General features: G+C 38.1%; 1 long non-coding RNA gene across 2 annotated transcripts; it reads left to right on the plus strand.

Moving 5' to 3' along the window:
* Positions 1 to 26: 26 nt before the first annotated feature.
* LOC113610070 (uncharacterized) lies at positions 27 to 7,535 on the plus strand. Of its 2 annotated transcripts, XR_003428933.1 has the most exons (3): positions 27 to 982; positions 2,032 to 2,586; positions 7,486 to 7,535. It is a non-coding gene; the product is annotated as an uncharacterized LOC113610070 (long non-coding RNA). The 2 variants fall into 2 exon arrangements; XR_003428932.1 differs by lacking the exon at positions 7,486 to 7,535 and having other exon boundaries at positions 2,032 to 2,799.
* The last annotated feature ends 16,998 nt before the right edge of the window (positions 7,536 to 24,533 follow it).

Consider the following 24,533-nt stretch of genomic DNA (forward strand, 5'->3'; position numbering starts at 1 on the left):
TGATTACATGTTCAAATGATTATATTTTGGCTATACTGGGTTAAATAAAACATTAAAATTTACCTGTTCCCATTTTTCAAAATGTGCCTACTATAACATTTAAAACTACACATGTGGCTCACATTATATGTGTATTTAGATATTGTTGGCTTGAAGTATTAAAACGCAGAATAATACTGTTTATAGATGTATTTTCTTAAATAGTAAAAATGAGACTATATCGATAGAATGGACACACACCAGCTTCAAGGTGGTGGTCATCTCTTAGGAGAGAGGCCAATGGATGGTATCTGGGAATGGCTAAAAGGTGGTTTCCATTTGTAAGTTTTTATTTGTTAAAAACAGTCTAAAGCAAACGTGATATTGGGATGTTGGATTTTCATATTTTTTGTAATTTTATATAATTTAAAATAATTTATAATATTGTTTGGTTCTTGCCCTTAAAAGTTTATAGTCTACCTTCTGCAAATGTGATCAAATCAGTTCATGTATGGTATAGTTATATATCAATTTCATATGAATTTTACTGAAGTGACGAATTGTGACTATGCTTCCTTTACAGACAATACAGTAATTTTAGAAGTTTCAGTCACTCATTTATTGCATGCTAGGATCTTTTCTAGGCTCTGGGGATACAAAAATAATTGGGAGAGGGTCCTAGCCATTTTGGAGCTCACAGGTAGCTTAACAAGCACATGATACATGCTATAGACTGAATGTTTGTGTCCCCACAAAATTCATATGTTGAAACCTAATCCTCGTGTGATAATATTTGAAGGTAGGGTCTTTGGGAGGTGATTAGGCCATGAGGGTGGAGCCCTCAGGAATGGGATTAGTGCCCTCAGAAAAGAGGCTCTAGAGAGCAACCTCACTCCTCCTGCCATCCATGGGAGAAGACGCCCATCTATCAACCAGAAAGTGGACACTCACCAGCCATGAACCGGTCAGCACCTTGATCTTGAACTTCCCACCTTCTAGAACTGTAAGAAATAAATTTCTTTTGTTTATAAGCCACTTACTCTATGGTATTTATTTTTTATAGTAGCCTAGACAGACTAAGACACATACCTCAATAAAATTAGAGGAAAAGTACAGACTTAGCACACAGAAGGAAATGATTCACCTCTGAGAAGTAGAAAACATTCCTGGAGTAGGTGACATGTAAATTTGAGATTTAAAGTCTCTCTTCAGTGAATCTGTCCTCCCTACAAAGAAATTTTCTTAACAACCATGGATCATTGTTTATGTCTAAAACTCCTCATATTCAGGGCAGGTAATAATTTCTTGCTCTAAGTATAATTCACAGTCAAGGTTGGAATCAGGTTTTGGGGAGCTTCAAGTTTATATAATCTGAGGGGTCTTCTTTAAGAAAAATATACAGAATTATGAATGTAAAATTAGATACAAGCCTTTTAAGGGACTCTGAACCTTACATCCATTAGCTTCATGGTAAATTTACCTCACAATAGACAATATGGAAAATGATTTATGAAACCTAAATTATAAGAGTGTTTTTGACATCATCAAAATATTCTTTGCTTTCTGAAAGGGTTCAAAATATTCTTTGAAAAACATTTTCCCCTGCCTTTCTTCCCTCTAAAGCTTTTAATGTAATTGAACTTTTCTGGTTTTATTGCAAAATAAGCAATTAAATAAATTAATTTCAAAATATGCAAATTAGTACATAATCTTCACATGAACATGATGGTAAATTCAAATAATACAAAAAGTTTCAATATGAAAAATAAAAGCCTATTTCCTCTCATCTCCCCAAATCTGTGTCCCTAAAAGCAACCAATGTTAGCAAGTTCTGTGTTTCCTTCTAGAAAAACAATTACATGCATATACCAGTATATACATGTCTACACATGAATAATTCTATTTTATTGCAGCTAAGGATCATGCTGTTTTATACCATGCTTTCTTTTACCTAGTTTAAAATACAGCAAGCACACTAAAAAAGTGCACAAAACATAAATGTCCAATTTAAGCAGTTTTGGTAAAACAAGCATCTATATAAATACTTCCCAGGTCAAGAAATAGAACATTGTCAACAGGGCCAGCTTTCTGGGCATGCAAACAGCGCAGAGGCACAGGGCAGAGGCTCAGAAGCCCACCCCTTCCGACCCCTTACTCGCTCCACTCTGCTTGTGGTTCAGTGCTCATCATCATGATGAAATTCTTAACCATTCATCTTTGAATTTCTGGGTTCTGGCGGATCTCTCCTTGCCCATCTCTGCACTGGCCTGAGCACTCCGAGCTGACGCAGGATGTAACCGCTGTGGTGCGCAGCCCCTCCCTCTCCCCGCCCCTCGCTGAGTTGGGGGTCAGGCCGCGGCTGCCTGTGAGGGTCTGCCTTTGACCAAAAAGAATCGCTATACCCAAGGGAGAGCGACGTTAAATAGCAAATTAGAAAACACCATGACATGTCGAGAGAGAGAGAGAGACGACGGAAGAAAGAAAGAAGATTTTTGCATTGGGTCCCACCAGTTGTGCCGCTGGCCTTGATTGACAGCCCTGAGTGACCGCATGTGCTCCTCCTCCATCTAACCCCTCACCGGCCAGCAGCAGCTATCCTGATTTCTGGTATTCACTACCTGTCTTTTCTTTATAATTTTACCGCACAATTATGAACTCTAAAAAGACATTTTAGTTTTTTGTGTGTTTTTGAACTTTTTTAAAGTGGAATCGTGTACTTTGTTATTGTTTTCTCTGGCTTCTTCACTGTCTTGAAGATCTGCTTGTACCTCGCTTAACTAGCTCTTTTCATTGTGGATGAATAAAATACACTTTATTTAACCATTTTATTGTTGATGGACATAGGGGTTGTTTCCAGTTTAGGGATATTAAAAGCAACCTTGCCATGATCATTTGTGTACATGTGCCCTGATACCTCTGTGCTTACAGTTTAATAGGACAGGTATTTAGGAACAGAATTGCTGAGTCATAGAGTATGCATAGCTGCAACTTTACTGGGTACTTCCAAACTTTGACACTTCCACAAGCCTTTTTTTTTTTTTTTTTTTTGAACGATCCAATGGATTTGTCTGTTATCTCTCGATTTTACACTGAGTGTTCCTGATTACTAATGAGGTTATATGTTAATTGGTCTTTGGGCTTTCCTCTTTGGAAGCTTCTGTTTAGGACTTCAGCTGTTCTTCTATTGGGTTTGTGACTTTTTCTATTGATTTGTAGTTCTTTATATATTCTGAATAAGAGCCGTTTCTCGAAGTTATGTATTGCAAATATCTTTCCTACTCTATCACTTGCCTTTTGACTGTGGTGGCGACTTTAGGTTAAAGTCTTTTAATTTTTTAAAAAATATTTATTTATTTAATTTGGTGGCACCAGGTCTTAGTTGTGGCACTCGGGCTCCTTAGTTGTGGCATGCGAACTCTTAGTTGCAGCATGCATGTGGGATCTAGTTCCCTGACCAGGGATCGAACCCCGGCCCACTGCATCGGGAGTGCGGAGTCCTAACCATTGCACCACCAGGGAAGTCCCTAAAGTCTTTTACTGTGGAAAAAAATATATCAATCTTTTCTTTTATGACTGGTCATTTTTGTGACTTAATAGTTCCTTAGTATCTTAGTACCTTCAAAATCATGAAGATACTTTTCTATATTACCTTCTCACCAGAGTGTTTTTATCAATTTCATTAGACCTTTCAAAGGACTGATTTTAGTTTTGTTCATGGTTTCTATGGTATTTTTTTCTATTTCAGTTCTTCTCTTTTATTATTTCCTTCTACTTTGTTTATTTTGCTATTCTTTTACTAATTTCTTTACAAATATGTTCATTAGAAGGTATACGTTTCCCTATGAATACTATTTTGTCTACATCCCACACATCATAATATTATCTAAATTCCTTCATGATTATTTTTGATGCCTAAATTATTTGGATGGAGATGTCTTAATTTCCAAACATATACAGATGGCCTCGTATCTCTAAATCCACTAAAATTTAATGAGGTTTGCTTTTTAACCAATATGGTTGATTTTTTAAAATATTCTGTATGTACTTGAAAACAATGTATATTGTGCTGTTAGGTCAGTGTTCTATTTATGCCCATTGGGTATTATTAAATGGACTAATCAGTCTTATGTATCCTTACAGACTTTTTGTCTCCTTGTTCCAACTAATTACTAAATTAAAATGTCCCACTTAGCTTGTAGATTTATTTCTCTTCTTAGTTCTGTCAATTTTTCTTCTGCATATGTTAAGACCATATTATTTATACAAATTAAAAACTGTTATGTAAACCCAGAACTGAACATTTTAACATTCTGTAGTGACCTTCATAATCTCTGTAATGATTTCAGCCTTAAAGTCTATTTTGTCTGGTTGCTATCAATATAGTTACAACACCTGTCTTTTACTTAGTGTTTGCATGATATATTTTTCCATCTTTTTACTTTCAGCCTTTCTGTATCCTGATGTCTTAGATATGTTTCTAAAACATGTGGTTTTGCATATTTTCTTTTTAAATCTGGCCTGATTATCTTTGTGTTTAACTAGGGCATTTACTAGGGTTTTAACTAGTCTATTTACAGTTATGTAATTACTAATATATTTCAATATATTTAAACCCAAACATATTAATCCTTCACTTTTTGTGCTTTATATTTGTTGTACCTACTCTACATTTTTATTCTCCTTTTTTTTTCTTTCTTTTGGATTTTTTTTTATAATCCCATTTCCCCCCCAATTAGTTTGGAAATTATATACTCTTTTTCTATTCTTTTGACCCTAAAACTTATAATATGTTTTCTTTACTTTTTTTAGCCCAGTATTAATCTTTACTTTGCCCTCTTTCTAGAAAATGCAAAGTTCCTTTCAGAATCACCTTTTTTTTTCTGGCTTCTTTTAAAATTTTTTTTCTCTCTTTGATTTTCTATGGTTTCACATAAAGTAAAATGCCTTTTATTTTTTTTAATCCTGCTTGTACTTCACTGGGCTTCTTATAGATTAACATCTTTAATCAATTCTCAGAAATTTTCAGCCATTATCTCTTCACATATTGTCTGGGTCCTTATTCTCTCACTCATTTCTGGGACTCCAGTTTGATATATATAGTAGGCCATCCCAGTGTATCCTCCATGTCTCTTGCTCTATCTTCAATATTTTTTATTTTTAATTTTGTCTCTCCTTCCCTCATTTGGGATGTTTCTTTTAACCTATCTTCCAGTCAGTCATTCTCTATTTAGGTGTGCCTAATCTGCTCTAAAATTTACCCATAGTTTTTTATACCTTTAACTATTCTATTTTCTAGTTTTATAATTCCCATTTGGTTATTTTTCAAATCTTAAATGTCACTTTTTATGATTTCCAGTTCCTTAACAAAATTTATAAGCTTGACTTATTTTCATGAACATAACAAGCATAGTGGTATAAAGACTATATTTGTTATCAAGTCTTTTTGTCTGTTGTTTCTGTTGGTACTGGCTAATTCTTGACCCTTCTTTCATCCCATTATCTTTGATTGTTTTCTATTCATTTTATTTGAAAACTTAATTATGGAAATAATTTGAGGCATTGGATCATGTTCTGTTCTTCCAAAGAGGAGTTTCATTGCCTTCTTTCAGGTCGTTAAGGGTTCCAATAGTCCTGAACCCATGCTTGAGGATTTCTGAGTCAAACAAATGATGATAGTCCATATCCCCACTTTTGGCCTATGCTTCTTGGGGGTCCTGTCACAGAGTGGGAGATATTTCACTAGGGTTACCCTCCTTAATGTGTACTTGACTTACGCCTAGATCCAAGTGACTGCCAAATGCTCAGCTTTTTTCTCACCTTTCTTAAGTTGCTTGTTTATGACTAGTACTGTTTATGTTAAAACAACATCTGCAACCTAATAGTGTTCGGAGTCTAACATCTTGGTCAGCCCATCTCTGCTGCTTCCACCATGATTTTCTTCTCACCAGAATGTGAGGCATACAAAATGCAGAGGTAGTTCCCAGGTAATGCTGGAGTTTGCTCTACAAATACAAAACTATCTGTGGCTGACTACCAATTTGGAATGGTATTAATCTTCAAAAATAAGTTGAACGTAGCTTTAAATTCCCAGGATCAAAACAAGAATTCTTGGGACATCTCATCCATAATCCAACTAGATTATGATAAGATCCAATAAGACCTTCTTACACATTCCCATACAATGCTCTAGTTTCCTGGGTTCAGGAGAAACATTTTACTAACAGTTTTCTTTTTAGCGTATCAAAATAAAATGCTGCTTGTCTCTGAGCCTCTTGCATTAAAATTTTTAAATCTAAACCGTAGGCCTTATATGATTTTCCATTAAACTACTTTGTTACATTATCTTCTAGACATAGCCTTAATGTCATAGTAGGTGTGAACATCTATATAATTGGCTCTAATTAGGCTGGTGATAACCAGAACATTCTTGTTCATTATCTAAAGCCAATAATCATAGTACTTTCAGAGAATTTCTTCATTTCTTTTGAGAACATGGGAGAAAAATTAATTATATCATCAATCTATAAGAACATGGGGTCTGCTTAGTTCTTAAACCTCTTATTCCTTTTCTTGAAATCTATCCACAGCAACAAGGAGAATGAAAATAAGTTCATGAATTTTCAGCAAACAGCTGACTAACAAAACCCCAAGGCTCCAAAATTACATGTGAACGCTGTAGTAGGCAACTGAGACCAGAAGCACAGTGCAGCAAGTGTACGTAGGAATTCAAGAAAACATTTTGGGAGAGATATGAGATTGAATAGGGTCCAAATACCCAAGAGGGAGAGAGAGAGGATAGAAAGTGCCTAATCAGAGATAGCAGATCTTAGAAAGCACCAGTAAAATAACTTTCTAAAAGTGATAATATTATTTTGGAAGGCAAAGCCTCGGTCCCTGCAGCCTGTGAATGAATCAGGAAATTGAGAACTGTGTGCAGAAGCTTTTCAGAGCCAGGTTAGGTACTGAGAGGCAGAGGAAATGTGATTTCACAGAGTTGCCATCTTTTAAGAAAGTAAGTCTTTTGCTATAGCAATGGAGGAGAGAGCCCACGAATGATTAGTTCTGTAAAGCTATCCTGGCCCTTCTTTCCACCTCCTGATAACAGTCTAGGAAAATTCAACTCTTCCAAATATGAGGATTATGAAAATCATATGCACAACAGCTACTCAAAAATACAGTAAGGAAACTGTGAAACAGAATAAAACGATTTTCTTACAGAAGATGAAAATTTACTGGGAAATCGTTACCATAAAACAAATGAAATTTATAACTCAACATGAATTTGAAAAACTTAATGCAACAATCCTAGCTATGAAGTAAAATCACAAAGAAGTAATAAACATAAGACTCAGGTAGCTGGGGGCCAGACAATAGGTTATTAATGCCTACTTTTTATAAGAATATAATCAGAGAATTGAGTATTTTGACCTTTTGGGGTTGTGTAGTAAAGAATTAACCTGGACTTCCCTGGTGGCGCAGTGGTTAAGAATCTGTTTGCCAATGCAGGGGACACAGGTTCGATCCCTGGTCCGGGAAGATCCCACATTTCGTGGAGCAACTAAGGCCGTGCACCACAACTACTGAGCCAGCACTCTAGAGCCTGCAAGCCACAACTACTGAGCCCACGTGCTGCAACTACTGAAGCCTGCGTGCCTAGAGCCCATGCTCTGCAACAAGAGAAGCCACTTCAATGAGAAGCCCGCACACTGCAACAAAGAGTAGCCCCTGCTCACTGCAACTACAGAAGGCCTGCGTGCAGCAACGAAGACCCAATGCCGCCAAAAAGAAATAAGTAAATAAATAAATTTATTTAAAAAAAAAGAATTAACCTTACTGGTCTGGTCTTTGCCTTCATGTCCTGGGAGGTAATCTCTAGGAAGAGTAGGTTTGTTTACCTGGGGGCCTTGGGCCACATGGTATCCTCTCTACGTCCAGAGGGGATGGAGACTAAAAATCAGCCATGAGGGCTGTCAACCATGTCTACATAACTGAGTCCCAATAAAAGCTCTGGAAACCAAGACTCAGATAAGCTTCCCTAGTTGGCAATATTCTGTGTGTGTCATTGCACATTGTTTCTGGGAAAGTAATGCTGTCCGTGACTCCACTGGGACAGGACAACTGGAAGCTGCACATTTGGACTTTTTCTGGACTCTGCCCTGTGCACCTATTCCTTTGGTTGATTTTAGTCTGTATCCCTTTGCTGTAATAAGCCATAAGTGTGAATATAACTACTTACAGTGAGTTCACTGCATCCTTCAAATATATTATCAAACCTAACAGGGCTCTTGGAAACTGTGAACTCTGAAGCTGGTGTCAGATGTGAGGGTGGTCTCTTATGGACCACTTCCCTAACTGTGCAGGAAATTTTTGAAGTTTTGCCACAAAGTATATAATCAGATTTTTAAGTCATGCCTACTGATAGGATATATTTTATTTGTTCACAACAGACTCCTATGAGAGGTTGTGTGGACTATTTGTGTGTTTCTGTGAATTTTTGATAATACCAATAGTTCTTGCTACATTTGTTTTAATGCTGTGTTACCTTTAATGTGGGTGTTATATATGGTTCATAAAAGGCCTCTTTTTGTTTAAAAAAAGAATGAGGGTGAATTAGATACTGTTCTGATAAGCAAACATAAATAAATAAAGTCCTTTTTTTTTTTTTTTTGCCATTGGCACCTTCTCAGTCCCACTAGAGAAACTGTCACTCCTATATCCAGCAACAGTGCCTTCAGGGTGTGGCTACAATGAGGAATTAACATTTTTCAGTTACTCTTCTATTCATATGCTATGTTCTGTCACTTTAGCCACTTTCAATTCTCTTGAAAACCTTCCTTCTCATCTGCTTGGCAAAACTCAGCTCTTGTTCAGTCCAGGCCTAGTGACCACTCTTCCTCCACAGTGTTTCACTGCAGGTCCTTCTGCCCATCCCTAGCGAGTACTGAATTGTTAGTACTCAAGAGTATTGAAATGTCTCTGGCCTCCCATTCCACCATCTATCTCCTCATTTTCACCCAAAGACCAACCTGCTATTTAACAAGAAAATTGATACTAATAGACAGAAATTTGTTACCTGAGCTTACCAACAAATCTGTATTCTAACAAAACTTGCCTTCTTTGGTGGAAGAGAGAAGAATCCTTTTATTTGTGTCCTAGATGTTATTACCTCTCACCTCCCTAAGTGTTTTGTCCCATTAGTTATCTTCCCCTCCATCCTATATCTTCAGTCTTTTCCTACAACCTGCAAGTTGCTCAAGTTTCTTGCATGTTAAAACAACACCCCATACAAGCCAATCCTCCCCTTAACTCTAAGAGGCAGTCTAGATATTTATCTAAGCTCCCTCACTGCCTTAATAGTCAAGCTCCTTAGAAGGGTAGTGAGCATTTATCTTCAGTTCTACACCTCCCAGTATGTCCTATGCTTGAAACACTTCTTCCATTCTCTCCCCACCCCGCTGTTTCCCATCACCTACAGGATAAAGTCTGAGCCCTTCCAAAGTTGGCCCCTGCCTTGCCTTTTTCTACCACTTCTCGCCTTGCACTCCACGCTTCTGCATTACTGAGCCACCCAGAACACACCACGCTGTCAAAAGCATCTGTGCTTTTGAGTGTGCTATTTTCTTCTTTGGCAACTGTCATCCCTTGCTTTTATGCCATCCATCTATTCATCCTTCAAGCACTATGCTGGAGTCATCTTATCTCTGAAACCAGCCTCTTAGAAATTCGATGGAACCAAGTAGATAGTACCAGTACTCCTCATCTGAATCTTGAATCTATTTATAAAGAAGACCAAAAAATAGGGCTGGTAGAGAACCATAGGATCTCCTTTCTTACTGATAAAGCTAATATTGGGGAATGCAGTCCCCCTCTGTAGGCAATAACAATGAACTGGTCAAATCACAGGTGAGCTGGAAAACCACAGACTGCCTTTCCTTTGCCACGTGGCAGAGAACAGAGCAGAATGTGTGCAGTCTGAGGCAGGCTGACTCCCAAGACGGTCGGAGGAGGGGCTGGAAGAGGAATACCCAGTTTCTTTCTGACTCACCAGATAAGTCATCCCACTTCCTCAGGGCAGGAGTGAGTGAGGGAACTGAGTGAGGTAAGGAATCATTTCCCCTCCCCTACTGGCCATTCTGTGGGTTTCCTTCTGTTGGTCCACCGTGCTTAGACCTTAAGCCCAGAGTCCTCTGGGCATGGGGTTGTCCTCTTCGGGAGGAGCTCAGCATTCAACCAGGGTAATTTTGCTCCCACTTTCAGAAGTCTGTCCCCCTCTCAATACTCATCACCACCCCTTTGTGATTTCTTCTAGATCACAAAGTGTGTGATGTAGGTCTGTTCCCACAGAAGGCTCTGAAATGGTTCAAAACATGACATTAATCCAATCCCTTCCAAGGACTATTCTGTGCCCAAGGCTGAAAATTCACTCTCTCTTCTATTTCCTACCTCGAATTCTATCTAGGCACGTTGTGACCATAGTAAGCAGAGACTCTTTACTGACTTAAAATTAAAACATAAAGATACTTCAATAATAAAACCACATTTGAATATAAACAACCTCCCATTGTCAAGTTCCCAAAGAAAAATTAAATTCCCTGCAAGTCAAGCCCCAGTCTTTAAGAAGTGCTTCCCTAATTGTCCTTACAAAGTCAATCTATGCCCTTAGAAACTGCATCTCAGTTCTCCAGATCCTGATTCCTTTTGGGGAGTCATTCCAGTCTACCCCTTTGAGATCTTGCCTTTCTTCCTCTGTCAGATTTCTTTGGGCCACAGTCATTTTCTGATCTAATAACAGTGAAGGTGTTTCCCCATTTTATAAAGTTTTAAGAACACTTAAATCCAAGTGCATCTCCATTTCTCTCTTATACTTGTCTATCCTGGAATTCAAGATCTCATTTTACCATTTTGCATCTTCCTAGTCTGTTCCCCCAGAAGCTGTCTCTCCAAGAGGTCAGATAGTCTCCTAAGGAAACCTCTCTCTTCCTCCAGTGCAATCAGCCCATCTTCCTTATTTTTTTAAAAAATTAATTAATTTATTTATTTTTGGCTGCGTTGGGTCTTCGTTGTTGTGCACAGGCCTCTTCTAGTTGCGGCGAGTGGGGGCTACTCTTCGTTGTGGTGCACGGGCTTCTCATTGCGGTGGCTTCTCCTGTTGTGGAGCACAGGCTCTGGGCACACGTGCTTCAGTAGTGGCACACAGGCTTCAGTAGTTGTGGCTTGTGGGCTCTAGAGAACAGGCGCAGTAGTTGTGGCGCACGGGCTTAGTTGCTCCGCGGCATGTGGGATCTTCCCAGACCAGGGCTCGAACCCGTGTCCCCTGCATTGGCAGGCGGATTCTTAACCACTGCACCACCAGGGAAGTCCCCCATCTTCCTTATTTTGTCTCTATACTATTATTACTGTTCAGAAGACAAGACTGACGCGTACTTTTCAAGCCACCCTAGCTTCTCCTTGACTTTCTAAGCACATCTGATTCCTAGAGACAATATTCTAAGCACAGTCTTCTAAACTCCCTTTTTAACCTTCGGATTTGTAATCATTTCATTGAGTTATTTTTCTAACTCCAACTCAAAAAGATGGCATAGTCTTTATAATAAGAACTCCCATTATTTATTAATATAAGTCCTCTCCCTTCCTATAAACGAAGCTACAATTTGACTGTAGCATGGCAGATAAAGCCATGGTCAGAACAAATGGAGTCAAAGAATTAAAGTCAACCTAGTAGGTAATGAGTGACTCTCAAGAGCCTGTGGACAAGCCACATGAATCCAGGAGGTTAGTACTGAATAGTTTCCTCCTTTGGCCCTGTAGGTAGACAAAAATAAAATACAAATGGGTAGGATTTAGATACGCCTATCCACATTGTCTAACTAGGCCTGGCAGTGACAATTTGAAGCTAGAAGTTCAAACATAAGTCCTTTATAACACACATGAAACTTGGGTGCAGGATATGTCCTTGACTGTAGACCCAGCTGAAAAAATACAGTATAAGCAGCAAATAATTGACTGCCTCTCATGTCTGATGGGTCGGTATAGGGGAAGACTCTTTTGCCTACAATCATGTCCTTGTTTATTAGGGTTTCCACAGGCTGTAGAAATCAGCTGATTTGTGGGGGGCTGCACATCCACAAGTGGGCAAAGGTGCTGCTGTCTGCTAAGACTCCTGTCTGCTAAGGTCCTCTTGGCCTTCCCTTTACTGAGGCCTCTGAAGGTCTTATAAGTTTGCTGAGCCTAGCTTGACCTGTGAAGCTGAGGCTTCACTTGCTTAGGCCAGCCAGCAAGGCCCACCTGTCTTTGCTGGAGGTTATTTGCTTGTTAGAGGTATTTTCTTTGCTGGGACTCATGCATGCTTCCTATGGCTAGCAGGGCTCTTATAAAAACAGCTATTTGCCTATTACCATAAATTTCAGTAGCCCACCAGAGTGAAAGACCCACATGACCTAAGAGTTAAAGACACCCTCAGAGAGCACAGCAGTTAAAAGCAAACTGTGTGAGTGTAAACATCTACCACATTACAGAGTATGAGCCTCAAAGGCCAAGGTCGAGAATTCATATGGTTTGGGCTCAAAAACTTCAAGCTACATTCCAAGCTCACTCCAGAAGTCTCAGTCTCTGCATGTTTGGTCTCCATCCACCTCACTTTTTGTCTTATTTCTTGATGATTTTGGCCAATGCACCAGATTTGGGGACCTTGAAGGGGCCCATTAAATAATATGAAGCAATAGGGAAACAAAAGACATCATATATGGAGACTGAATATTCCCTTATTTCTGATATATAGAGAATTGACTTGTACAGCAGGCAACTGAACTTAATTCAAAAACCCCAGAATCAGAGAGCTAACCTTTCAACCAAAGGCCACACCCACACTGGACTTTGAAAAAGAAGGCATGGAGGCAGAGAACAGAATGCATGTTTCCTGAAAGCAGCTTGCTCCTAGGAGAAAAGGGAAAAGTGGCTGGGCTGCCCACACCCAAGTTCCTTTTCTAAACTCTCCACTTAGACAATTCACTCCAACTCCCTATGAGTGATTTTTTTAATCTATTACCAAAAAATGCCATTAGAAACATTCCAATATATGTTTATGGGACTATGTTTACATATACATAAGCATTTCTGAGGACATAGACCTAGGAGTAGAATTTCTGGGACATAATTATGTCTACGATCAGCTTTAGTAGATGCAGTCAAATGATTTCTCAAAGTGGTTCTGACTACCAGAGTCTAAGAGTTAGATGCTCAGCATCCTTGTTGACATTTTGATATGTCCAGTTTGTAAAATTTTATCCATATGGTGATATATAGAGGTATCTCATTATGGTTTTAATTTACATTTCTCTTACAGATGTGGAGCATATTTTCACAGATTTATTAGCCGTTTGGAAAAACTTTTTGTGAAATGTCTGTGCAAGTCTTTCTGAACATTAAAAAAATGACGTCTTTTTCTTACTGATTTGTAGGAGTTCCTCATATTTTCTGGATATGAGATCTTTGTTGGGTATATTTGTACTGCAAATATCTTTTCTCCCGCTGGAGCTTGCCTTTTCATACCCGTAATTGCACGCTTTGATGAACAGAAGTTCTTAATTTTCAAAAATCTTGTTTATCAATGTTTTTCTATGTGATTAATGCTTTTTGTGTCTTATTTAAAAATTTTTTGCCTACTGCAAGGTCATGAAGGTATTGTCCTCTGTTATCTTCTAGAAGCTCCTGTTTTACCTTTTACATTTAGAACTGCAATCCACCTAGAATTGATATTTGTGTATGATGTGAAGTACTTCAATTTAATTTTTGTCTATGAGGATACTCAGTCTAGCACCATTTATTTTAAAAAATGTCATCCTATCCCCATTGCACTGTAGTGATTCTTTTGTCATAAATCAAGGCATTTTATATATGTAGGCCTTTTCTGTTCCATTGATCTACATGTCTATATTTTCACCAATACCACACTGTTTAGCTACTGCCACTTAATAATCACCTTGATATATGATAGTGTGTCTTCCAATTGCATTCTACTTTAATATTACCGGCTTTTCTTGGCCTATTGCATTTCTACATAAATTTTGGGATCAGCTTGTCAAATTCTTTAAAAATGTGCTGGGAATTATATTGTGATCTCACTAAATCTACAGATAAATTTGGATTTTTAAAGAGTATTTAAAATTTTACTTTATATTATACATATATATTACTTTACGTATTACACTGTTGCTTTCTTTCCAGTTCTTTTACTTATGGAGGGGGCAGGGGGAAAAGAAGGGAATGCTTTATTACACCGACCAAGACCTCCAATACATGATTGAGTACAAGTGTGATAGTGGATCTCCTTGTCTCATTCCCAATTTCAGGGGAAAACTTACTTCAACATTTCATATTAAATGCAATGTTTTCTGTAGGGTTTTTGGAGTTATATTTATTAGATTAAGGATGTTCTCTTTTACTATTACTTTGCTAAAAATTTTAAAAATTATAAATGGGTGTTACATTTTATGAAATGCTTTTTCTGCATTTGGAGATAATTTTATGATTTTTTTTCTTTTCAGTCCATTAATGTAGCAAATCACAATGACTGATACTTTTAAGTGTTAAACTAATCTTGCATTTCTGGAAGACTACCAAATTTGTCATCATGTTATCCTTTTTCTATGTTGCTGGATTTATCAATATTTTGTTCAGGATTACTGCCTGTAGGTTCATAAGACACTGGCCTGTAATTTACTTTTCTTGTAAAGTCCTTATCAGGTATTGTTACCAATACAGTAGCTAGATTTAGCAAATAAAAGTGTGGGACACCCAGTTAAATTTGAATTTCAAATAAACAATGAGTAATTTTTAGCATTATAAGTATATCCTGTGCAATATTTTATACTAAAAAGTGTTCATTGCTTATATGAAGTTAGTTTTAATTGGGCAACTCTAGTACCAAGGTTCTGTTTACTTCATAACACAAGTTCAAAAATGTTTCCTCTTTTTGTATTCTCTGGAAGAATTTGTGAACTTCCTAAATGCTTGCTAGACTTCACTGGTGAAAAAAAATATGTGCCTGGAGTTTTCTTCATGGGAAGGTTAAGTACAGGCTAAGTTTATTAATAGATGAAGGACCATTCAGATATTCTATTTCTTCACCTGTCAGTTTTGTTAAGGCATTGTTTTTCAAGGAATTTGTCTATTTGGCCTAAATTTTCCAGTTGACTGATCATGATATTTCTTATCTTTTAATATGTAGGGACTTTATATTCTCTTGATATGTTGATTCTTTTGAGAAATGTTCTTTTTGTCTCTAGTAATAACGGACACAAATTTGACTTTGTTTGATATTAGGGTAGCTATACTAGATTTCTTTGGCTAACGTTTTTATGATACATCATTTTCCATTCTTTTACTTTCACTTTTTCTGTGCCATATTTATGGCGTATCTTGTTTAAACAGCAGAGGATTGGGTTTTGCTTATGTAATAAATCTGACAATCTTTGTCTTTCAATCGAATTATTTCGTATATTTAATTATGCACTTGAATTTTAAACTACCATCTTGCTGTGTGTTTCGCATTTGTTGCATCTTTGTTCATGTTCTTCTTTCTTGCCTTTTTAAAAAATCAATTAAATATTTTTTATTGTTCCATTTCCCCCTCCATTAGCTCGTTATTATAATTTTTAAAATAAAACTTTTGAGATAATTGCAGATTGTCATACAGTTGTGAGGCACATTATAGAGATCCTGTGTACATTTTACCCAGTTTCCTCTTGCAAAACTATATAGTTCAATATCACAGCCCAGAATTGACACTGACAGTCAAGATTCAGAATATTTCAATCACCACAGAAATCCTTCATGTTCCCTTTTATAGCCACACCCATGTCCCTCTTGACCCCACCCCCTCTTTAATCCCAGGAAACCACTAAACTGTTCTCCATTTCTATAATTTTTGTCATTTGAAAACAAAATATATAAAAATACATGAAATTACACAGTATGTAAGTTTGGGGATTTTTTTTTAACTCAACACAATACTCTGGAGATTCACCCAGGTTGTTGCATGTGTCAATAATCTGCTCCTTTTTATTGAGTACTTTTTATTTTACAGTACCAATGTAAAACAGTCTGTTTAATCATTCACCTGATGAAGGACATCTGGGCTGTTTCCATTTGGGGGCAATTATGAACAATGCTGCTGTAAATATTCATGTACAGGTTCTTGTGTGAACATAAAGACTTCATTTTTCTGGGATAGATTCCCAGGTGTGCAGTGGCTGGGCTGTATATAGTTTCATGCTTAGGTTTTTAAGAACTGCAAACTGTTTCCCAGAGTGTCTGTACCATTTTATATTGCCAGCAACAATGGATGAGTGATTGATACAGCTTCCCTGTATTTTTTCCACCATTGGGTGTTGTCACTAATTTTATTTTAGCCATTCTGATAAGTGTGTAGTGATATGTCATTGTGGTTTTAATTTGCATTTCCCTAATGGCTAATCATATTGAACACCTCTTCATCTGCTGATTTACCATGCATATACTGTACCTGCTTGGGTAAGTGTTTGTTCATCTCTTTTGTTCATTGTTCTAATTGGATTTTTTTTTTTACTGTTGAGTTTTGAGAGTTCTTTATATAATATAGACATTAGGCCTTTCCCAGACATGTGGTTTGCAAATATTTTCTCCCATTGTGTAACTTGTCTTTTCATCCTCTCAATGTTTTTCACAGAGAAAATCTTTTAGTTTTCATGAGATCTGATTTATCAGTTTTTCCTTTTATGGATTGTGCTTTTGGTGTTAAGTCTAAGAACTCTTTCCTTAGCTCTAGATCCCAAAGATTTTCTCCTGTGTTGTTGTTTTTCTAAAAAGTTTATAGTTTTGCATTTTATGTTGAAGTCCATTATCCATTTTGAGTTAATATTTGTGTAAGGTGTGAGGCTTAGGTTGAGGGGTTTTTGTTTTTATTTATTTTTTGGTAAGGCACAACTGCTTTTATTTTATTTATTATTTATTTATTTATTTGGCCATGCCCCATGGCATGCGGGACCTTAGTTCCCTGACCAGGGATCCAGCCCTCAAACCCATGCCCCCTGCAGTGGAAGCGCAGAGCCCTAGCCACTGAACCGCCAGGGAATTCCCTGTGTGTTTTTAAATCTATGGGTGTCTTTTATCAGTTGTGCAAAATTCTTGGCTATTATTTCTTCAATTATCTTTCCTCCATTTTCTCTCTTCATCTTTTGGAACTCAAGGTACATGAAGCTAGACTTTTTCACTTTGTCACATTTATCTCTGATGCTCTTCTATATTTTTCATGTTTATCTCTGTGTTCTAACTGGTTATTTTCTATTTCCTGTCTCTCTTTTCTCATACTGGCAACTATTTTTTTTTCCTTTAATGCTAACTAGTCCTTCTTGTATTCATACTGTACTTCTAGGGTTATTTTCCTTCTTCAGTAGTACTTACTTTAGAAGTCCTGTTAGGGCTAGTCTGTTGAGTCTCACAACTTTCTTTAATCTTAAAATATTTTTATTTGCACTTATATTGCAAGATCATTTTGCTGGGTGCACACAGTTCTAGGATGACAGTCATTTTCCTTCAGCACTTGACATGTATTATTTCACTGTCTTTTGGCTCCCATTGTTGCTATTGAGAAGTCTGTCTTCCTTCATAGGGAAACTGTCTTTTCTCTCTAGCTTCTTTTTAAATCATTTATCTTTGATATTCTGCAAATTCAACTTGCAGTATTTGTTGTTGGTTTATTTTTATTAAACTACTTGAGTTATTTTGTGCTTCTTAACTTTGAATTCATATTTTTCATTATAAAAAAATTCACCTACAATATTAAAATAGTACCATTCCTTGTTTTCTCTGTCTCTTTTCTTCTAGAACTCATTAAACATATTGGAATAGTGATAAACATTCTATTTCCAACGTTTCTCAACTTCATTTTTGAATATTTTTCATGTCCTTCTTCTGTGCTTCATTCTAGGTAATTTCTTAATAACATCTTCCAGTTTAATTTTGTTTTCAGCTCTATCTTATCTGTTTAGCCCATTCATTAATATGTCAACAATTATGTTTTTTACGTCTGGAAGATCCAGTTGGTTAATTTTCAAATCTTTCTTGCCGTTCCTAATAGACACCTGTTACTTCCTCATCTTTATCATTTTGTCCTTTTTCCTATTAAGGATTTTTATATTCCAAATCTAATGACTGCAATATCTGAATTCCTTGGGTTTGTTCAACAGTGGCTTGCTTCTTCATTTGCTTGGTCATCTTTGATTTGTACTTAATTTGATCTGTGATTTTTCCGCAACATTAAATTGGAATGTTCTCCCAACTGAGGATTCTCATACGTTTCTGTGAAGAAACAAAGTGTGCTACCAATATGCTTTTTAGTTTCTTCAAAAGGCCTGAGTTAATGTTGGCTCCAGTTAGTTTCCCTTCCTTGTTGTGGGCCTACAGGTTAGGGTCACACACTAAACTGCTGCCCTGGGCATTTGTTCTCAGGGCTGACCTGGGCCTCAGGTTTACCTAGCCCTCAAAGCTACCACTCCTGAGTTTAGCTCATGGTTGGGGTCTCCCCCTACCCTGGCCCTTATTTTGGCAGAGGGGAATTCCTTAGATATTTCCCCCATTTTCTGCCATCCTAGTAATGCATTAAAAAGAATAATTTACTCAGGAAATAATTCTTAGAAGAACACAAAAATACCCAAGTACTTAGTTTATCATAATGCTGAAAGCTGCAATCACACATCCCTCTTTTACATGGAAGGACAAAAAAAAAAAATCCAGTTTGGATTCTGGGGATTGCTTTCAAGTCAAATCAGTACTATTACTTCACTGATTAATTCATTTAATTGAATTTACAAGCACTCATGTACCAAGTGCTGTGTTAAAGGAGAAGAAAAGAAACCATCTCTGCCCAATTGGGGTCTAGCTGAGAATAGACCCCCTAAACTAATAAGCAAACAGATACACGTATTATTACAGTTAGTGATGAGTGTGATAACTGTTATGAGAGAAATTTGGGCAGCAACTTTATAGTTAAGCTTAAACCTGAAGTGAAGGAGCCAGCTATGATGAGAAAGAAGGTAAAAGTCTTCTAGGCAGAAGGAATAGCTTGTGCAAAGGCCTTGAGGCACAAGATTTGGCGTTTAAGGAGCTGAAAGATAGTCTATATAACTATGGCGTGAGGGACAGGGAGCCATGGGGGCTGATGTCAGAGACAGGATGATGCAGGGCATTGTGTGCAATGGTAAGGTGTTGGATTTTTTTTTTTTCCAAGATTATTTATTTATTTCTGGCTGTGTTGGGTCTTTGTTGTGGCACATGGGCTTTCTCTAGATGCGGTGAGCGGGGGCTACTCTTCGTTGCAGTGCATGGGCTTCTCATTGCAGTGGCTTCTCTTATTGCAGAGCACGGGCTCTAGGCATGCAGGCTTCAGTAGTTGTGGCACACGGGCTCAGTAGTTGTGGCTCACGGGCTTAGTTGCTCCGTGGTATGGGGGATCTTCCCAGACCAGGGCTCAAACCCACGTCCCCTGCATTGGCAGGTGGATTCTTAACCACAGCACCACCAGGGAAGTCCAAGGTGTTGGATTTTATTTTGTGTGAAACGGTAGGCCACTGAAAAGTTTTATGCTGGGAAGCAATTGATCTGACTTATGTTTTGAGAAGATCATTCTTGCTATTCCGTGGAAGAAGGATTGTTAAGGCCAAGAGTTCCTGGAATTAGGGAGACCAGAGTCTATTGCTGTATTCTGGGTAAGAAATTATTGCAGCTTGAACTTGTATGATTATTGCAGAGATGGAGATAATTAGAGATTCAAAATATATTCTGGAGGGAGAACAGAGAACGTATGTTTTGAATGTGGTGGAGCCAAGCCAAGAAGCTGGGCAGAGGAGACCATGGTGACTAATTATGCTACATTAACTGATATCTGAAAGGTCATCACCTCACTACCACTTTCTGTGACAGAGCCCTGCTGAGCTTCTTGAGACGTAAGTTTTAAAATATCAAAGTGAATGCTGCAGGGAGAGCACAGGAAGAGGGCTGTGGGGAATCCTGTGAGCTTGCCTTAGTCAGAGGGGAATGCAGAAGGATTACGACTAGTGTGTCTAACCGCTTACTGCTCATCTGTGTGTCCTGATAAGTTACTATCTTAAATAATTTACTCCAGAAATAAAATGACTTGTCCTGGGATTGCTATGCAAAAAGAGGGGAAAAAAGTTATTTAAAAAGTTATGAATCACTGGCTGCATAAAACAGAATACCTGCTTAACAGTATTGTTGGGCGTTTATTTTTCTGAATAGAAGACTGGTGATGCTTCAGGAGTTCATCAGTGTCAGGGTCGGTACCTGTGATTTTCCTGACTTTCCCCCATGCTGTTTAGAGTAGCATTCTCATGATTGACTTGAACCAGCAATAATCTATGAATACCCTATTTATTATAATCAAGGTATTTCTTAATATAAGAAGGAACAGGAGAATGGTTATTGGGTAGGTGATTAATAGAGTTATCTACCACTGTCTAGAGTTAAGATGAATAATAGAAGGACTAGAACAAGACCACGTTACTTAAAACTCTTGAAACATGAAAAATTCTTTCAGAAGTTAGCAGAAGTGAGTTATTGATCTTAATGACAGTTTGAAAATAAGTCCACCTTTTGTAAACCTAAAAGGAATATGTTCAGTTATTAATTAAATTGACAAATTCACTCGGTGAATATTTGAGCCTATGACATATATACAGCACTGTGCAAGGTCCTAGGAGAGATATAAAACATGATACACATTCCTTACCTTCAAGAAACTTCCAAACAATAATTGTTTGTATTAGACTTTCTACTTCATAAAACTCTTTCCAGGCATTATTTCCTTTGAAATCATAACAACTCTGTGTAGAGGAAATTTTTATCTGATGAAGAAATTAAGTGCAGTAGACCCTTCAGATCCTTGCTGGTAACTCTCTGACCTTCACCACTTCAATTCCTCAGGCTGCTTTCCTGTTACTGGTGGCTGTATCTTTGCCCGAGGGCTTTCTCCCAAGAATGGAAGGCAGCCCTGTCCCTGGGGTCAGGGCAATTCGGAAATGCAGGGAATTATCAGGCTCTCATCTCAGCAGCTCTCACCTAATGACTGACAGGGTCTGTTGTACAGATACCCCAGCTCTCTTGCTCCTCAGATAGGTAACTTTGAGGCACGTGTTTCATACCATTTCCAAGTTTTCCCGTGGGATTATGCTCCAGGCATTACCAGTGGTAGCTGGCTTAATAAGGCGCCCTTTATTTACTGCCTTCCCTTCTTTGTCTCACTTCCCCACCTCCTACTGGTGTTTCCTGAATCCTCCAGATAAACTACCTGCACTCAAATCCTTGTCTCAGGATTATAAAGGGCATTTCCACTAGGTTATTTCCCCAATACTCACACAGCAGCTAAAGCGCTTGGTCCAGTGGGTGGGCCCATGATTCAAGCCAAGCCAGCTGGAATCTTTCCCAGAGAATTTTGTTCAATCTGAAATAGGGAGAAAGGAGCTCTCTTCCCTCTTTTCTGTTCTTTTTTTCCCCTCCCTTTCAATGTATTTCTAGTAGAACAGCACCTGGCACAAAGTAGGAACTTGCTAAATATTTCTGGAATATTTAATGTATACAAGTCCTACAATTTCTTTGCTGCTGATTGACATTTATGATCAGATGTTAATTTAAAATGTATGAAATACTCTTGTTACAGTACATCCTAGTGCCATAGCACAGCGTAGTAGTTGAGAGCATGGACTCGGGAACCAGACTGCTTGAGGTTCAAGCTTGGCCACTTGCCAGTTGTTTGACTGTGCAGGTTGTCAATTGTCTCTCAGTTCCTTTCTCGCTCTACTCTCTCCTCTGGATTCTGGAACCCTAAAGGGTTCTGGAACCCTAAAGGACATGTCCCAGACTCACTTGCCAGGAGGTCTCCAGTTCGGTTCTGCTGACAGGAGATCAGTGGGCAGGAGGAGAGTGGAAGGCACTCCTCCTTTCTTCGGGCTCCAGCAGCCTCGGCAGCACTGTGCTCCTCTATGATGACTCCAGGAACAGGGGTGCCCGAAGGCTGCTGGCTTCCTGCAAAGCAGCTAGCAGAGATAGTTCTAGTAACGCCAACAGTTACATTCCAAAAACCTCAGAAGCACACATTTGTGGGTTTTGGATGACACTGCTTTCTGTTTTGTGTCCCAAGAGCAGGGATGCTGGCTTTTATCGAAGTACCCTGTGGATAGCCACACTCTCTCCCTTTTGCTCCTCCAGTCCTTCTGTAGGGATTCCATCAAAAATAGAGGTAATAACATTCCTTCTGAAATACCCAAAGTGGTTTTTCTTTTCCTGACTGGATACTGGCTGATACTGTGACCTCAGGCAAGTAACTAATTCTCTTTGCCTCAGTGACTTCCTCTGTAAAAGTGAAGATAACACTAGTATTTCTATCTCATTGGCTTTAGGAGGATTAGATATTTTTAGAGCACTTAGAACAGTGGCTGGCACACAGCAGACACTATGTTTATTAAATAAATGGTACCGTGTATCACATTCTGTTGTTAAATACATATGGCATTAGCCATAAATTTTATAAAACCTAATGTCCCTCTGTATACAGCTACCACTTTGTGCAACCTGGCCCATGACCCGCCCTTATCATTACTGCTTGTCACAATCACCTCCCTGCATCTTCTGTCTTCTCCTTGGCTCATCTCTTGTGTCATAAATCAGCACGTGTGTTTTTACAGTGTCTTTTTCTCTCACTTGCTTTAGACATAATACAGACATTTTGGAGGCACGCAGGTTTAAGGTTTTTATGAAGCGACTGTATTTTAGGAAGCTGCAGTGGCGAGAGGGGTGTGCAGGTTGGGAAGCAGCATTGGCACTGGAAGATTTGCATTGGAACCTGAAAATGAATCCAGACTCATGAAAGTAGGATGCCAGGAATCTTGTGCAGGAGAAAAGATTGAGAAATACAGATTCTTTTGGTTAAATCTTATCCACATTAAGAGTATTTCACATTTGTGTGGAGTTACCTCACTGATTTCTGTTTTTGATTTTTGAGAATAGACTTTCTTTTGATTTCCTACTCACCAGGGAGAGCAGACTCAGATTCTGTGTTACATTCACTCCATTCCCAAGATCCTTCAGACCAACCCTCACCTTGCCACCCCCCTCTCAAAAAACAACACAAAAAAATGTGGGAATGAGACAGGCTTAGAGGTTACTGAATAGACAGAGCACTGCTGTGTCTGTACAAAGGTGGGGTCATTGTCCAGAGACCTGGTTACAGAAATTCCTAGAATGACAGTTTTTCACAAAGTAAGATCAGTTCAATTTTTTTTTTTTTTTTTTTTTTGTTGCGGTACGCGGGCCTCTCACTGTTGTGGCCTCTCCCGTTGCGGAGCACAGGCTCCGGAAGTGCAGGCTCAGCGGCCATGGCTCACGGGCCCAGCCGCTCCGCAGCATGTGGGATCTTCCCGGACTGGGGCATGAACCCGTGTCCCCTGCATCGGCAGGCGGACTCTTAACCACTGCACCACCAGGGAAGCCCGATCAGTTCAATTTTTATTGTCCTTTTTACTTTCAGCTTGTCCTACTAGACAGAGTAAATACTCTTTCTTCTTTGCTAATTAGTCCAATCTTCAACTCTGCATAAGTGCATTGTTTTAGTCTAATTAGAATTCTAGACTTTGAATTTTGATGGATATTTTTTAAAGTACATCTGAAAAATCTCATATTGTTTGCAAACAATTTTTAAATACCATCAAACTACTAAGCATAGAATCAAAATTATTTAGGGGGCAAAGTTGTAAATATTTCACCCTTATGAGTATTTACACCAGAATTTACAATTTTTAGTCATTACCAAACTTAAAACTGTCATTGGCTAGATATAAGATCAGCACAGTATTAATATATCACAAATTTACTTTAACTGGAAACACCTACAAAACAGTAGACAAAAAATTATTTTCAAAAAAAATTACAACAGAATTATCTTCCTCCTGTATGAAAGCCATAGATATTCAGCTAAATATGGGCTAAATTAACAATGTTATTATACAATTCAATAGCTGCTGACTCTCTTAACTACTGTTTCCTAAAACAGAAGAGTAGTATTCACTCCCTCCCAAATGATGCCTCTATTTTCATACTGTATTCTGCAGCTCTTACTGTTAAAGTTTAAATTGTTCTTGACTATTTGGATTCAGTACTCTGCAAGTGGAAAAATAAGTCATTGGCCTTTAAAAAAAAAAAAGGCTTCACTGAGGCATATTTTACATATCACAAACTTTCCCATTATAAGTGTACAGTTCAGTGATTTTCAGTTAATCTATACAGTTGTGCAACCATCACCACAAGCCAGTTCCAGAACATTTCCATCATCTGAAAAAAGTTCTGTTGTGCATCTGTGCTGTCAGCCGGGCTCCCACCTCCAGCCCTAGGGCATCACTCTTTAGCTTTCTGTGTCTATACATATATTTGCCTTTTCTAGAAATTTCATATAGATGGAATCATACAATAGGTTGTCTTTTGTGTCTTGCTTGACTTAGCATAATGTTTTT

Source organism: Aethalodelphis obliquidens, unplaced genomic scaffold, assembly GCF_003676395.1.
Source record: "Aethalodelphis obliquidens isolate GAN/ISIS:26980383/991018 unplaced genomic scaffold, ASM367639v1 scaffold61, whole genome shotgun sequence".
Classification (NCBI taxonomy): domain Eukaryota; kingdom Metazoa; phylum Chordata; class Mammalia; order Artiodactyla; family Delphinidae; genus Aethalodelphis; species Aethalodelphis obliquidens.